Below are 14,438 nucleotides of genomic sequence, written 5' to 3' on the forward strand. Positions count from 1 at the left end.
TAGGAAGCCTCGGCGTTGCTACCACAGCCTACCTTTCTCACTTTTGTTTCTATTTTCACTGCTCACCCTGCCATTTGGTTTCCACTAATAGTGCCACCAGCCGAACTCTCAAACCTTTTTCTGCTAAGGAAAAAATTTCATTGAATGAAGTAACCATCCATGTGGCATCCGACGTGTTCACTTCGACACAGTTCCTGTGTGCTCCACTACGACTGATCTGCCAAGTCCACAGTGGAGGCATATATTATTCATGCTTGTTTCCTTCCAATGACTTCAACATCATGAGCAAGGCCATTACAGCTGGGGCAGACAAAGATAACTGTTTTCCTTTGGCTTTTTTGGCTTTCCTTTCTAAAATTGCCATCAAGCAATGCAGTTTTCAGCTGTATTATTCAGTTATTAATGCTTCGTTCCAAATGCACAAGTAGCAAGCATTGGTGTCAGCCAGCTGCCAGCAAAGGTTTGACTTTTGAGGAACTAGTTTCTGTTCTTTGGGCCCCTTTTTGCATTTGAATCTGTACATCGAAAAGCCCCAATTTTGAAGAAACAACTCATGCTAAAACAGGTGTTGCAGGGATTCTGGCAGCACTTTACACATTTTCATGCGCAGGTATTTAAGAACACAAAACAAAAACCAACAATAGCAAAAAAAAACACTTTGTAGCGCAATATTTGCGCTTTTGAAGAGCGCAAGCTTTGCTCCCTGAAAATAAGGCGACAAAAGTGCACAAGTCGCCGACGCAGGACACTCCTTCCAGCTCACAGTGGCAATCAATGTCACAGGGAGCAAAGTACAGGTGCCGACACAAGTTTTCGGAACACGCAAATTACAACAAAACGTATTTTCTGAACAGTTTCAGCATGCATCCACGAACTGACGAAGGAACTCCGTGTTTTCCTTCGCGATCAATACGACGCACTTCTTAATGCCAGGCTGTGCCTCTACGTAGCGGGAAAATTGACGCTTTTTGTGATTTCGGCGTTTCGAAAACTTTTGTGGGCACATGCACATACTTTTGTTTCCACTTGGGTGCCAACTTATGCCCCATCGAAGCCACCTACAGCACTGGGACTGTGGCATGTGTCGAGCATTGGCCACCGACGCACTCGCCTTACAATGATTTACTGAGAAAGCAAACAGCTACAAGCATTTCAGGAGGCCATGCTATGCTGTGAAAGAAAAGTGGCTGTCAAATTCCGATTCAGCATCAGGAAAGTCTCCATGCAGACAAATCCGCCAGATATTTTTGGCAGAAGCTGGCGCTGCCCTTATAAACTGCATCGTTATCCTCCTTCTGTCACTCTTGCTCTGGAGGTAGTGATAAGGTAATCTAACGTTTTCACTAGGAAAAAAGAAACTGACTGCTGCTGCAAAAAAAACAACAGCAAGGCACGATCACTTTTCCAACCCAAACATATTTATTTTTCCGGAGGCAAAAAGAAATGCATTCATAGGCGTGCAGGGAACCTTATCTTGCAGTAAGAGCAGTCGATACTCATCTCAGGTAAGAAGCTAGTTCAAATAAATTGAGAAAGAATGCGAACAGCCACTTACGCTCCAAAGAGTGAGACGTCCATTTGGTAACGTTGTTTATGAAAGCAGTTTCTTATAAAGTCAACAGATGGCGCCAGAGTGCAAACGCATTTTATTATAAAACTGACCGATGGCACCACAGGGCATCATACTGATGCTTACAGTTTTATTATGATATCAAACTTTTTCAATTTGTGCACAACAAAGCGCGAATTTTTCTCGGAACTTTCAAATGTGTAAACTCTTCATATGTGCGTGCCGCGCCTGAACGGGTATGCAAGGTTGTAACAAGTGCATTCCATGTCGTACATAGGATAAAATTACATGTCAACATCAATTGATTTTCAGCATCATGCATCATTTCTGGCTTCCCACAAGGTATAACTGGTAAAATTAAGCTATTATCTGTACTAGACCAGGTCCTGTCTTGTCCACATGACCGTCCAACCAGGTTTAATAAACATGTTTTACTGAATGACGTAGCCATGTATTGCAAAATTAGGATCCCACAGCACTGAGCAGTGCGAAATTCCTCTCTTTATAAACTTCCTGTCACTCAGTGCAGCAGTTTCTCGCCATTCATTGCGCTTTGCAGCTGCAGGCTGAAGTGCAATGCGCAGACGAGTAAAAATAAAGTTAACTACTAGCAATGCACAGTAAGAAGCATTGTACTGCTGTCACTTTTAACACATTTCTGGAAGTATGCACTAGTTTCAGTCAGAAGTCACTCACCAATGGGCCTTTGATAATGTATTTAGCAGCAGCTCCCATGTTAACTTTTCACATTTTTACAAGTATGCAATGCCTTTTGCAACAGCTTTAAGGAACACAAAGCAGCCTTTGTCTGTAGTTGCTCACAGCTAGCATACCACTACAGTGGCTAATCACTGAGGAATCTACAAAGTATCTCAAAATCAGAGCTGTTTATTTTTCAACTCTATGTAGCCCGGTTCCCCAGCAGCTGACAGCTGTCAATAGCTCAGGGGCACCAGGAGGATTGCATGAAAATCAGTACAAAACACTGCCAGGACCTTGCACATGTGGTGAATGGATATCATTACAAATGGTAAGACCGCAGCACAGAGCAGAAGAGTAAAAAAACTGCAACAAAACATGTAACTAGCAGTAAACTAAAATGAATGGTACCAGGTACTGGGGGATGTGCAGTGATGGAAAAGTCAACAAGGACCATGGCTTCACAACACAAAACCATAGTCATGATTTCTTCACCACTACACACATTGATATTTTCCACATCTCTACCTTTCAAATTCATTAAAGCACAAAAATCTAGGGCCTTTGGGCACAGTGAACATGCCATTTTGATGCTGATTTATCATACACAATAAAAGATGATAGTGAATTTTTATGGTGCAAGGGCATCTACGGCCAAAGAGCGCCATGGCACAAGGTATTTTTTGTTTGTTCAAGGTGGGATCAAAGACTCATTCCCCAAGCATTTCACCTTGATTAAGCTGAGCACCAGGCCAGGGGAAGCTTGAACCCATTGTATCACCGGTGGGTACCCGGCGGCACTGGAGATGGAACCCTGCACCTCCCGCATGCGAGGTGGATGCTGAACCATTAGGCCACCGCTGCGGTACAATAAAAGAATCATAACTATGTAAATGCAGCATTAGTAGTGCAGTTACAGACTTGGAAGCATATGTATGTAAGATGTGCATGGGTGTAATCCCTATGTGGCAGAGGTTGAGACCCCGAAAAAGTGACCAGTTTCTCGATGTCGTCGATTCAGCTACTTTCACAAGGCATACTTGCCAACGGCACTGCAAATGTGTACTAAGTGCATGCCAGTTCTGACTTGAGTGCCGACATCACAGATGTCGTAGGGGGATATTGTTTTGAAACCGGAAGGCCTCAAGACAGCCGAAGGACTCAAGGAGTGAACAGAGGGAACAGAGGAAGTTTGCTCTACATGCGTAGAGCAAATTCTATGCAACTATTACGTGCAAAGAAAAAGGGTTGTCACAGATGTTCATGTCAGGAAAGCTCCAAGGACTCCCCTATTGGGACAGGAGTTCTGGTAGTTAAAGCGCTGGTCATCACTCACTTTTTGGTCATCACACACAAAGACAACAATGCAAAAATGTTCCCAGGACTGCCTAGGAACTATATGTGAAAGTATACAGGCCCGTCTGAAAAGAAGGTGACCTCATGCAGAGTTTTGTTCCCCATGGGGCCAGCAATTGATAAGGAACTCCACTGCCTCAGAGCTCGGGGCTTACTCCAAAAGCAGACAGTCATACACACTGGTGCGCACCAATTGCTCCCGTGCAAAAGCCACCAGAAGACATATGGCTCTGCATAACCTGACCAAACTAAGCCAGTCAATTCAAAGAGAATTTCACGTCCTTCATTCAAGTTGCCGAGTATCTCTCCAAGCTTGATGCCAACTTTGGTTTCTACCAGATAAAGCTAAGTTCTGACAGTCACGAGTTCACTTTAAGATCATGTTCATGCCTTCCATACCAACAGAATGGGCTGACATATCAGAGACTGCTGGTTAGGTGTGAACGAACCCATAGCCAATTGGCAATCCTTTTTAACTTGAGAAGCAACAACCACACAGAATCAAGGTCAACACCCTTGCAACTGCCATGAACAAGTGCCTTTAGCAGCACTGCATTTACAGGTTTCATATTTCTTCCCTGTATAAATTAACTTGACAGAACTCTTGACCAATAAACTTGACTGAACTCTTCACTATTACTGAGACCAGTCATGCAGAAGGCATCAACTGAACACTCTTAAAGGGGTCATGATATGGTCTACCAACAAGTCATGCTTTTACAATGCAGCTACTAGCCAGGACATTATTATGCATGCTTAAAAAAGAAGTAGGGCCCTACGTACGCATTTCAGCTAGAACAGCCATATTGAAGCAGCCACAGTGATGTCATAAACTGACAGCACCGTCATCTGCTGTAAAACTGCCGTGCACACGGTCAGAGAGGTGAGATGCTGCTCGCTTCGTGTGCAGTGGCTTCTTGTTCTACCTAAGAACTGTTTCCCGTCATTGTACTCTCTGTTGCAGTCTCGCATGTATGTGCAATCCTGAGGTCCACCAGAAGGTGCTGGATTACTGGAGAGCATAGCCAAAAGCAGTGCAACAGGAAAGAATTCTTTCAGTGCCACTGAAAAGCCACTGCACAACAGACTAGTTACAGCTCATACTTTTTCAAATGACAATGAGATGGTGAGTTCTCCTCCATCTCAAAAGAATAAGGGGACAACAATGACTACTGCATGCCAGACAATGCCATCATGGAGGCCAAATTCACTTACAAGGTTCAGGTTAGGATTCAGGTTAGGATTCAGTGAACTGTTAAAACAGTTCAATGAACTGTTAACAGTTAACTGAAACAGTTCAAAGAACTGTTAGAACCCAAATCTGAATGCTTCACATTCTCCACGGTGGTGTCCTTTGGCCCAACATAAAGCACAAAACGGTGCTTGAAACTGGGCTGCAGCTTCCTCAGTCCTGCCACGATGCTCAGAACCAAAGAGGGCAGCCGCTCCCCGGCCCAAAAGAAAAGCCAGTGCTTGTATGCAGTGAACATGGCACACATGGCACCGGTCCACAGCAAGCATCTGCAGGTTTGGCTCTCGCTGAGCTGTCAGGAAGAGGTGCTAGAAAAAAAGGCATAATTTTGATCAGTTGGGTGTACAGGCCATTACCATTCAACACCAGTACCATTACATATATTTTGTACAAGCTATGTAATTTTGTAAGGAAAGAGGCATACAGAAAAATGGCAAGGTTTTTCAAGCCACCGGCATGCACCTGTCATGCATCAGTAGCCGGAGACAAAGCAGGTGCAGTTTCATCATGCAGATGAAAAGAGGAAGTTCATTGAAAGAAATATTTCAAATAGTAACTGCGTGGGTGTAAAACTAGAGGGCACAATCTTTCACCCATACAATGGCTTATAAAGACTGCTGATGCATACAGCTGCAGACATAAGAATGAGAACAGAGCTGAAAAGAACACCAAGGTCAAAGTGAAGTATGCCTATATCGACTGATTACTGTGTTCTAATAACAAAACAGCAACTTTGACTGAATAGAGCTGTCATAAGCTGGAAATGGCCAAGAAACTAAATACAGCTGTCACTGCCACAGGCCATTTCCAACAGCCAGCTGCAATGATATCGATCCTTCTTTTTTATATCTTCTTCAGGCACTGTGTCCACATACCCAAACGTGACCACAACACTATCAAATCTCGCCCATACAAGCAAAAATTTCCACAAACATGGAGGATTAATTAAATCTGCTGAAGTCATTTGCGTAGAGAGATACCACGACATGTATATGAAAGAAATGCCGGAATTCATTTATTTTCTTAATGAATGCCTCTGGTTACAGTAGTCCTGCGGCTTTTCTGGTGAGTGGCAATTTTAGTTTGCTGGTTTTGCAAGCATAACAGCTATAACATGCCTAAAATGCTAATATTTTTTTACATAATCACAGCTGGGTTTACTTTTAATCTATGTGAAAGCAAGAAAGCATGGAGTGGTGGCACAGCACACTCACAAAATCAACACAGTTGCACATGGAGTGATCTGCAGGCAAACTGATGTTGACTTTATTCTCGGTACACAAGGGCCTGATATTAGAACAACACATGCGTAGAGGAGGCAGTGTGACTATTTACACTCAGCTCAGGGTCAGGGTCAGGGTCAGCTCGAGCCTGCTATTCGCTGGAAATGGCACTGGCTACCAACAACAGTCTCTGTTGCGACTATTCTATGCCACAAACTGCTTCACACACTGTGTCAACTATTGAGGAAATGCAGTTTTGGGGCATACCACATCCTTTGTATTTGACCAACCTCACACCACCGAGTTTGCTTGTGTTTGCCTTTCTTCAAAATGTGCAAAGTGTAATGAGGTCCCACAACAACAAAGGTCACTCAGGAATGCATGAACGATGCTAACCGATTTGAAATAATAATTTTTCCTCACAATATAGAGGCACTTGCCAAGAACTGGCAAAAAAAAACTTAAAAGACGGCTTTGTTCAGTACTAGCAATGTAGTTATTTTAGTACCCTGATTAAACCTTCTGTAAAAGAAATTTAAAAGTCTAGCTCCAGCTTACCACTGAATGCACCTCATATCTGCGTGCACAAAGGAAGCAAAAGTGTCAGAGGTGCTCCTGGAATTGAAGGTTAGGTACGCAATACTGCCTAGAAGAAGCAGAGATATGTAAAAAGGATGACATGTATGGAGACTATAGAATCGAGTCGCTATCAGATGATTTCTAGGACAAGCAACATAAAACAAAAACGACAAGAACAACTCTGCAAAAGTCATGCAAGCTGTCCAGCTTCATTGCTGTCTGCTGGCAGTACACTGCATTGGTAGATCTGAAACACTACTTTGAGAGCAACATGAACCATCCTAGGCTATACATGGCTTGGACGTCACATCATTGAGATCGCTGCTACGGCAGCCTTGTTTACGAACCACTTGGCTGCCACGCACGTTTCAAGACGTGGATAAAGAGATGTGTTTTGTGCTGCAACCAGCTCCTTTGCTGTCTGTGCGTGGAAATGCCTTCTCTTCTGAATGCACAGTCCTTTCACAAGGGCTAAAAATTGCAACTGATCATGTCAGTGCACGTTCAATGTGAGGAAAAGGTTTGACAGTGCAAGAAAATTGGCCCCTCAGGACTGGAAGCAGAGAAGAGTGCAGGCATTAGCCTGTTTGCGGACATTAAAAACACACATTGTCAGCTACTTTGCGACTGTCGATCGAAGCTACACAAATCACCGTAATCGCACAATTCCTATGTTCGTGCGTAGGTGAGAGCTTTTCAGCAATGCAAGCTCAAGGAAGGTGAAATTCTACTTCAGATGTCAATATTCTGTTTTTAAATTGCAACAAACGATCAGAAAGCATGTAAATGCAAAGTTCGCCCAAAATAATAGATGGCTAGCTTTACTATTGCCCAAGTAAATAACACAACAAAAACTAATATTTCGTGCTTATCAAGCGCACTTTAAAAAAAATGTTTTCGAAAAAAAAAATTTGCTGCTTATATACTTTAAGAAGTGTTTTAAAGGCATTTCAGAAAAGTGAAACCTTTTATTGGCGTCGTGTGTCGTTGTGTTTTCACTTTTGCACACTGCGTTCACGGGAAAGTCGTCTGCGCACACACGAACATCGTTGACGGAATGAAACATCTTAGTATTGCCACTCCGTGTTCCCGAAAAAATACGACTGTCCCGCAACAAGTAGCTCACCGTCCCATGATGCTTTGAGCGTCCGTGCTGTCTGACTACAGAGGCTAGAAGGTTTTCCTAGTGTCGCGACCGGGCCGGCGCAGCTGAAATAACTTGCTATGCTCAAGGCAGATGGCGCTGCCGCCCGCTGGCGTGCGGGCGGGCGCAAGAAGCCCCTATGGGTAGTGCTCGCTGGTTCAGTCGGTTGATCGTGTGGGGGTTGCTATCACTGCTTTGACAAGGCGTTAAAGTGTTAAAGACGGTGCAAACACTGGCATAGGTTCTCTTCTCATTTAGATTCGACACGGACTAGCTGTAACACCGACAGTGTGCCGCGGTAGGAGCAAATGCAAGCGTCACGTCGGGCCTCACCTACTGCGCCGTAAAGAAGCGTAAAAACGTATTTGTACATGATACCGAAATGAGAAAAGGAAGCGGCACAAATTGCAGGGTGGAACGTCTTTATAACACAAGGTTCCATGACAACAATGTAATAATGCCTTTTTTTGTGCGCGAGGCTACTGACAGCGCCTCATTTTCAGCAACTTTTTCTTTTCTCGCTGCGCGCCGCGCTCTTTGTTTACCGACTTTACAAGGAAATGCATCCTAGTCAAGGCGTAAAACTTGACCACTTCTGTCGTAATTCGACGTCCATGCTCCGCGCAGCCCACACCTTGAAGCTCACGTCCCTGAAGAAAATGCAGAAAGCTGACCATGCTATCTGCGTGTAGCTCATTGCGGCTGAAAAACACCGTAAATGCGTCCTCAAGCTTAGCTATGAGCTGTTCAATTGGCCTTGATGGATAAACTAAGCCTCCATGGTCAAAATTTCGAGTAAGTGAGGCATTGTTGTTTGACTCGGCTTGCAAAGGCGAAGTGCTGAAACAAGTTGCACATTCGGGGCAAGGAAATCTTTTAAGGATTTTTCTTACAACATACCCAGCTACATAAAAAATTAGCCTGCTGTCACTTTTTTTGTCTACACAGCCCTGATGATCGCTCAGGCTGCTGTGCTCCTCGAGCAGCTCTGCAGCAGAAGCCAAGTTTCCGCCATCCAGTAAATTATCGACAAGTTCAGTTATTCGTTCATTTTTTTCTTCGGGAACATCAGATGGTTGCAAGAGGGCAGTCACGACTTCTGCAGGTACGTTTGCTCCTTTTGGAGGCTTTGCGAGGCTGTAGAAAGAAAGGTTGTAGATAATTATCAAAAACTGCCCCACAGTACGATGATCATTGCAACCGAAGCACTGGCGCACAATCAAATCAAATCAAATCAAAAATTTATTTTCAACATTGATACAATGTTGATGGCTTCCGTGACAAAAAGCTGTGAGGACAGCTTGACTAGGTCAGGGAACCATTTTGGCAGCAGCGACTTCATATACACTTCAATAATTCAAATACAAATGAAATGTGCAACAGAATACATACATTGTCCTACTTACTGAGTACAATAGTTAAAATGCAAGTGAATATTGTAATGGAATACACGGACTTCATTCATCAACTTAACTACGCCACAAAAGAACAATGTGCCCTACAATAAAACTACGCAACAAACGAATAAAAATTAGTACCATAAAGCGTTTTACACGTGAGACCCCGATGAGAAGGCAAACACACACACTCACTCTGTATGCCCAATTTCACAATCACCACTCAAAATCATAAAACAGTCTTAGAAAATTGCCCAGAAACAAACATGCTGCGCAATGCGGTGCGCGTTAGGCCAATGGAACCAGAAAATTGTGTTTTAATCTTGTTTAATAGAAATGGTACGTTGTACGTTAATGTTTGCAGAAGATAATTAGTGCGTGGCCGCGGTACAAACCATTCCTCAGACGCTCTGGTTCGATATGTGCGAGTTTGCAAAGTAAGAGTACACAGCTCCTTCAGGAACTGCTGGTAAGATACACTTGAGAAGTACAGCAGGTATAGTAGACGGTAATCGTAAATCTGTTGTATACTGACCAACTTGAACTGAGTAAAGAGGTCATGAGTGTGGTGAAAGTATGAAACATTAGCAATGCAACGAACAGCTTTCTTTTCGAGCCTATGTAGTATAGTTATGTTTTCTTTAGTAGTCGTGGCCCAAATTAATGTGCAGTAGTTAATGTGGGACCGAAAGACGGAGTGAAAAACTTGAAGTTTAATGTTAGTTGGAAAAATATCTCGAGATCGACGTATTAAGCCAACAGCGGAAGAGAGTTTTTTCACCAGTTGCTGTATATGCGCATCCCAAGTCATACGGTGCGATAGAACCACTCCTAAAACCTTGTGCTCTTTGACTATATCGATTGTAGAGCTGCCCAAGCGGAGCCCGCCAATCAAACTGACTGGTTTGTTTTTTGAAGCAAACAGAATGGCTTTTGATTTTTTAGGGTTTATTCTTAAACAGTTTTTGCTCGACCAATCAAGCAATTTGGAGAGAGTTTCATTAGCGGTATGCAGTAGGTGAAAACTATTATCTGATGTGAAAAACAAGCTGGTATCATCAGCGTACAAAACAAACTTGACATGCTTATCAATACGAACCACATCGTTCACATAGATATTAAACAAAAACGGTCCCAAAACGCTGCCTTGAGGGACGCCGCATGGTATTTCTTTAAAGGACGACAGACTGCCATCGATAACTACAGACTGCATGCGTGTTGCAAGGTATGACTTTAAGAGTGAGTGGGGTACGCCCCGAATGCCATAGTGATACAGTTTATTAAGGAGAACAGTATGGTTGAGGCAGTCGAAAGCTTTGCTATAATCTACAAACACCCCAAGCGTTAGTTTATTTGCATCCATGTTTTTGAGTATCAATTCCTTTTGAATCAAAAGGGCAGACTCGGTAGAGCACCCTTTTCTGAACCCATGCTGACATTCGGAAAGAAGTTTATGCTTGGTAAAAAAGGGGTCGAGACGAGACAGAATAACTTTTTCAAGACCTTTTGAAAACACTGGGAGAACTGACACTGGTCGGTAGTTGGCAGCATCATTTTTGTCGCCGCCTTTATATATAACTGAAACTTTTGCGCGTTTCATGTTTAGTGGAAAAAAACCCGTCTCCAAAGCAAGGTTATAAATGTGTACGAGGGCTGGACAGATGACGTCGAGGACGTATTTGACCGGTCGGACCTGGATATTATCTATGTCAAGGCTTTTACTGTTCTTCAGTGACGTAAATATGTTGTAAACCTCAGCTGTATTAGTTGGCACCATAAAAACAGTGTTCAAGAGGTTGTCGTCAAGGACGCAAGACGTTACAGAAGGAGCAGCATTGTTAGTCATGGCAGTTATGTAGTGGGTGTTGAAATGCTCTGCTAGAGCACCTTCACTAAGCAGTTGACCTTCGACAGTCATCTGAAACTGATTAGGCGCAGCTGTACGCAGGCCGAGTGCGTCGTTCACAATCTTCCAGATCCGATCAGGACGAGATGTCGAGGCATCCTGAATCAGCTGCTGAAAGTACTGCACTTTGGCTTTCCTTAGTTCTGATGTGATTCGATTGCGTAGTTTCTTGAACTCTGCAAATATGGAAGGCTTACGCGTTTTTAAGAACAGAGCGAAAAGCTTATTTTTATCTTCAATCATTTTTACCTGCTCGATGCCGATCCAGGGTTTTCTTATCGATCGACGCTGCCTAACAGATTTCAGTTTGAAGCATGCCTTGTAATGGGCAGAAAAAATAGTCATAAAAGTGTCGTATGCTTTATCTGCAGTACTTTCTGCAAAAACCTCAGACCAGTCAGTGCTAATAATTTTGTTCCTAAAATCATCGAGACTGGTGTCATTTATAGATTGAAAAATGAACTTTGAACGAGAAGGTTTGCGACGCACAGCGACGTCTGAATAAGCCATAAAAACAGGACAATGATCACTCAGGCTGCAATTGACGGTTCCGGCTGCGGTTACTGGTGTGTTGCTGTTCGTAATCAATAGGTCCAAAACCGATGAAGTTGTTGATGTGACACGCGTTGGTGTTTTAATGACGTTTTGAAACCCACAGGCTGCAAGTTTGTTGTTCAGTTCAGTAGAAGAGGTATTACCTGCAGTAACATTAATATTAAAATCTCCACCAAGAACTAGCCGCAATCGTTCGAAGGATGCATATTCGAGTAGGTTATCCACAAAGTCCATGAATCTTTTAACATCGCCTGAAGGAGGTCGGTATACGACAGCGAAAAGAGTGCTCTCTTGTTGCAAACAAAGTGCTTCATAATGTTTGGTGATATCGGTAAACTGGGACACCTTCTCACCTGATAAACTGTCAGAAATGTACATGCCAACGCCGCCACCACGCTTGTCGGTTCGATTGATAAAAAAATTATTATAACCAGGTAACAAAGGTGCACAGTTGCTCGTTGTGCACCAAGTTTCAGTTAGCATGATAACATTAAATCGGAAAGAAAACTGATCAATGAAAAGAGCAAATTCATCGTGTTTTTTTGCCAGAGAACGGATGTTAAGGTGAATAAAGGATACTGTGCTTTTTGCACATGAGCACAGTTTAGCTTTTCTAGGTTCAACAAACTGCTGATATAAGACATCAGAAAGACTGAACATTTTATGGTAGCTGCAATTCGCACCGCTTCATTAACAAACCACTCAGGAGATCTTAGTAAGGTCGTCCACAGACTCAATGTGAACAACATCGCTACCCTCAGTTTTCCGTGCCAATATTTTGCCATTGCGTGTCCACACGAACCGCCATTCACATGCTTTTTTACGTGCAATGGCCGATGACAGCAGCTTTTTTAGGCTTGGACACAAGTGTTCGTTGACGAACACTGGAGGGCTGCTTGCAGAGCTATCTGTACCGTCAGCACGGCTGTCAAACAATCCTAGACTTTCGTTAGTGATGCGCTTCTTCCTTGATTTTTCTAGAACTTGGTCACGTTTCTGGCGACTTCTGAACTGCACAACAATATTGCTCGCAGCGAACTTTTTTGTTTCTTGATTTTCGCTCAGCTCAACAATGTCGCTCTGTCGAGCATTCCGCGCTGACACACGATGGCAGGCCTCAATATCTAAAGGCGAGACAGGTTCGCCGACAGCAGTGCCAATTTTACTAACAAGCTCGACAACATCCTCCGTCTCTGTTTGAATTACACCTTTGATCTCAAGGTTGCATTTCCGAGAGTACTGGTCGTTGTGAACAAACATTTTTTCAAGATCTTTTATGCGTTTCTCATTTTCCTCACACTTCTTCCGAAGGCACTCATTTTCCTTCTTAAGCTGTTTATTTTCGGCAAGGACCTCCCCCAAGTCTTTTCTGAATTGCTCAAGATCCTTATTAATATACTCCATACTTTTGACCATTTCTCTCATCTCAGCCCTCTCCTCCCGACTGTCGCTCCGGGCGCCCTTTTCAGATGAATTATGGCCCTTTCCCATTCTAGACAGGTCCTCCTGATAGAAGAGCTACCACGAACAAGAATCTACAAACAATTTCAAAGAAGTCAATGTAACGGCAATGCAACAACACTTCAGCAGCAGCAACGACGCCCTTACTAAAAAAAAAACAAACAACAACAGACAGACTGCAACTAACCTGCGTAGTCGACAAGGCAACTGTCAAAGTGGTGCCTTCAGGCGTCGTCGGTGCTGCCAAATGGCGCGTCCAGGGATAGCACAGAGTTTATATAGGCGAGCGGTGACGTCACAGTCCCTCGTGGTACCCAACAGACGAGGTAGATATCAGGGTTATCGGTGATGACCGTGCAGCGTTGGCCCGTCGGTCCAGATGTGTGCCACACGTGGAGGGACGTGGAAATTCAGAAGTGCTGCGCCAAGAACCTGCGTAGTCGACAAGGCAACTGTCAAAGTGGTGCCTTCAGGCGTCGTCGGTGCTGCCAAATGGCGCGTCCAGGGATAGCACAGAGTTTATATAGGCGAGCGGTGACGTCACAGTCCCTCGTGGTACCCAACAGACGAGGTAGATATCAGGGTTATCGGTGATGACCGTGCAGCGTTGGCCCGTCGGTCCAGATGTGTGCCACACGTGGAGGGACGTGGAAATTCAGAAGTGCTGCGCCAAGAACCTGCGTAGTCGACAAGGCAACTGTCAAAGTGGTGCCTTCAGGCGTCGTCGGTGCTGCCAAATGGGAGGAACATGGGATCCCAAATACATTCTCCATCCTGTCTTGGCTTAGGTTTGCAGTCAACAAGTACTTGTATTGCAGCGACGTGGTCAGGTATTTTACAAGCGACAGTGTGCTTTGCAGCGTTACACGCAGCCCAAGGGCAGTTCCTGCACTTAAAAAGCCGCCACCATACTGTGCAGCATGTTCCTCCCATTCCTTGAGAAAAACAATGAACTCATTCAAAAACTGTGCACTTCTTGAATCAGCACGAAGGCCTTTTGATGGGATTCTAGATGACATTATAAAAATTAGTCTTTCCATTAGTTTTACAAACCGTTCTGTCGGTTCGATGTTTCTGACGTTGTCCCTTTGCAAATGGTCCCAGTAAAAGAAAATACCCTTTAGTACCTCCTGACTGAGCAGCTGAAATGCAAGGTTTACTCGCATTTTTTTTAATGCGTTTGGATGCTCATGTGATTGCGTGATGTGTGGCATCACCTTCAATGTCAAATCGCCCGCGCGCACTTTCAAACTGGCTGGGCGAACGGCGCGGCTTGCATAGCGCGCCAAAAGCCGC

The 14,438-nt window shown here is 43.9% G+C and overlaps 1 protein-coding gene across 2 annotated transcripts in view; it reads left to right on the forward strand.

Moving 5' to 3' along the window:
* Positions 1-14,438, forward strand: part of LOC149352890 (exosome RNA helicase MTR4-like) — a 228,465-nt gene that overhangs the window by 96,596 nt on the left and 117,431 nt on the right. The window lies entirely within an intron of this gene.

This window comes from Amblyomma mixtum, chromosome 3 (assembly GCF_055824585.1).
Source record: "Amblyomma mixtum isolate Tamu chromosome 3, ASM5582458v1, whole genome shotgun sequence".
Classification (NCBI taxonomy): Eukaryota; Metazoa; Arthropoda; class Arachnida; order Ixodida; family Ixodidae; genus Amblyomma; species Amblyomma mixtum.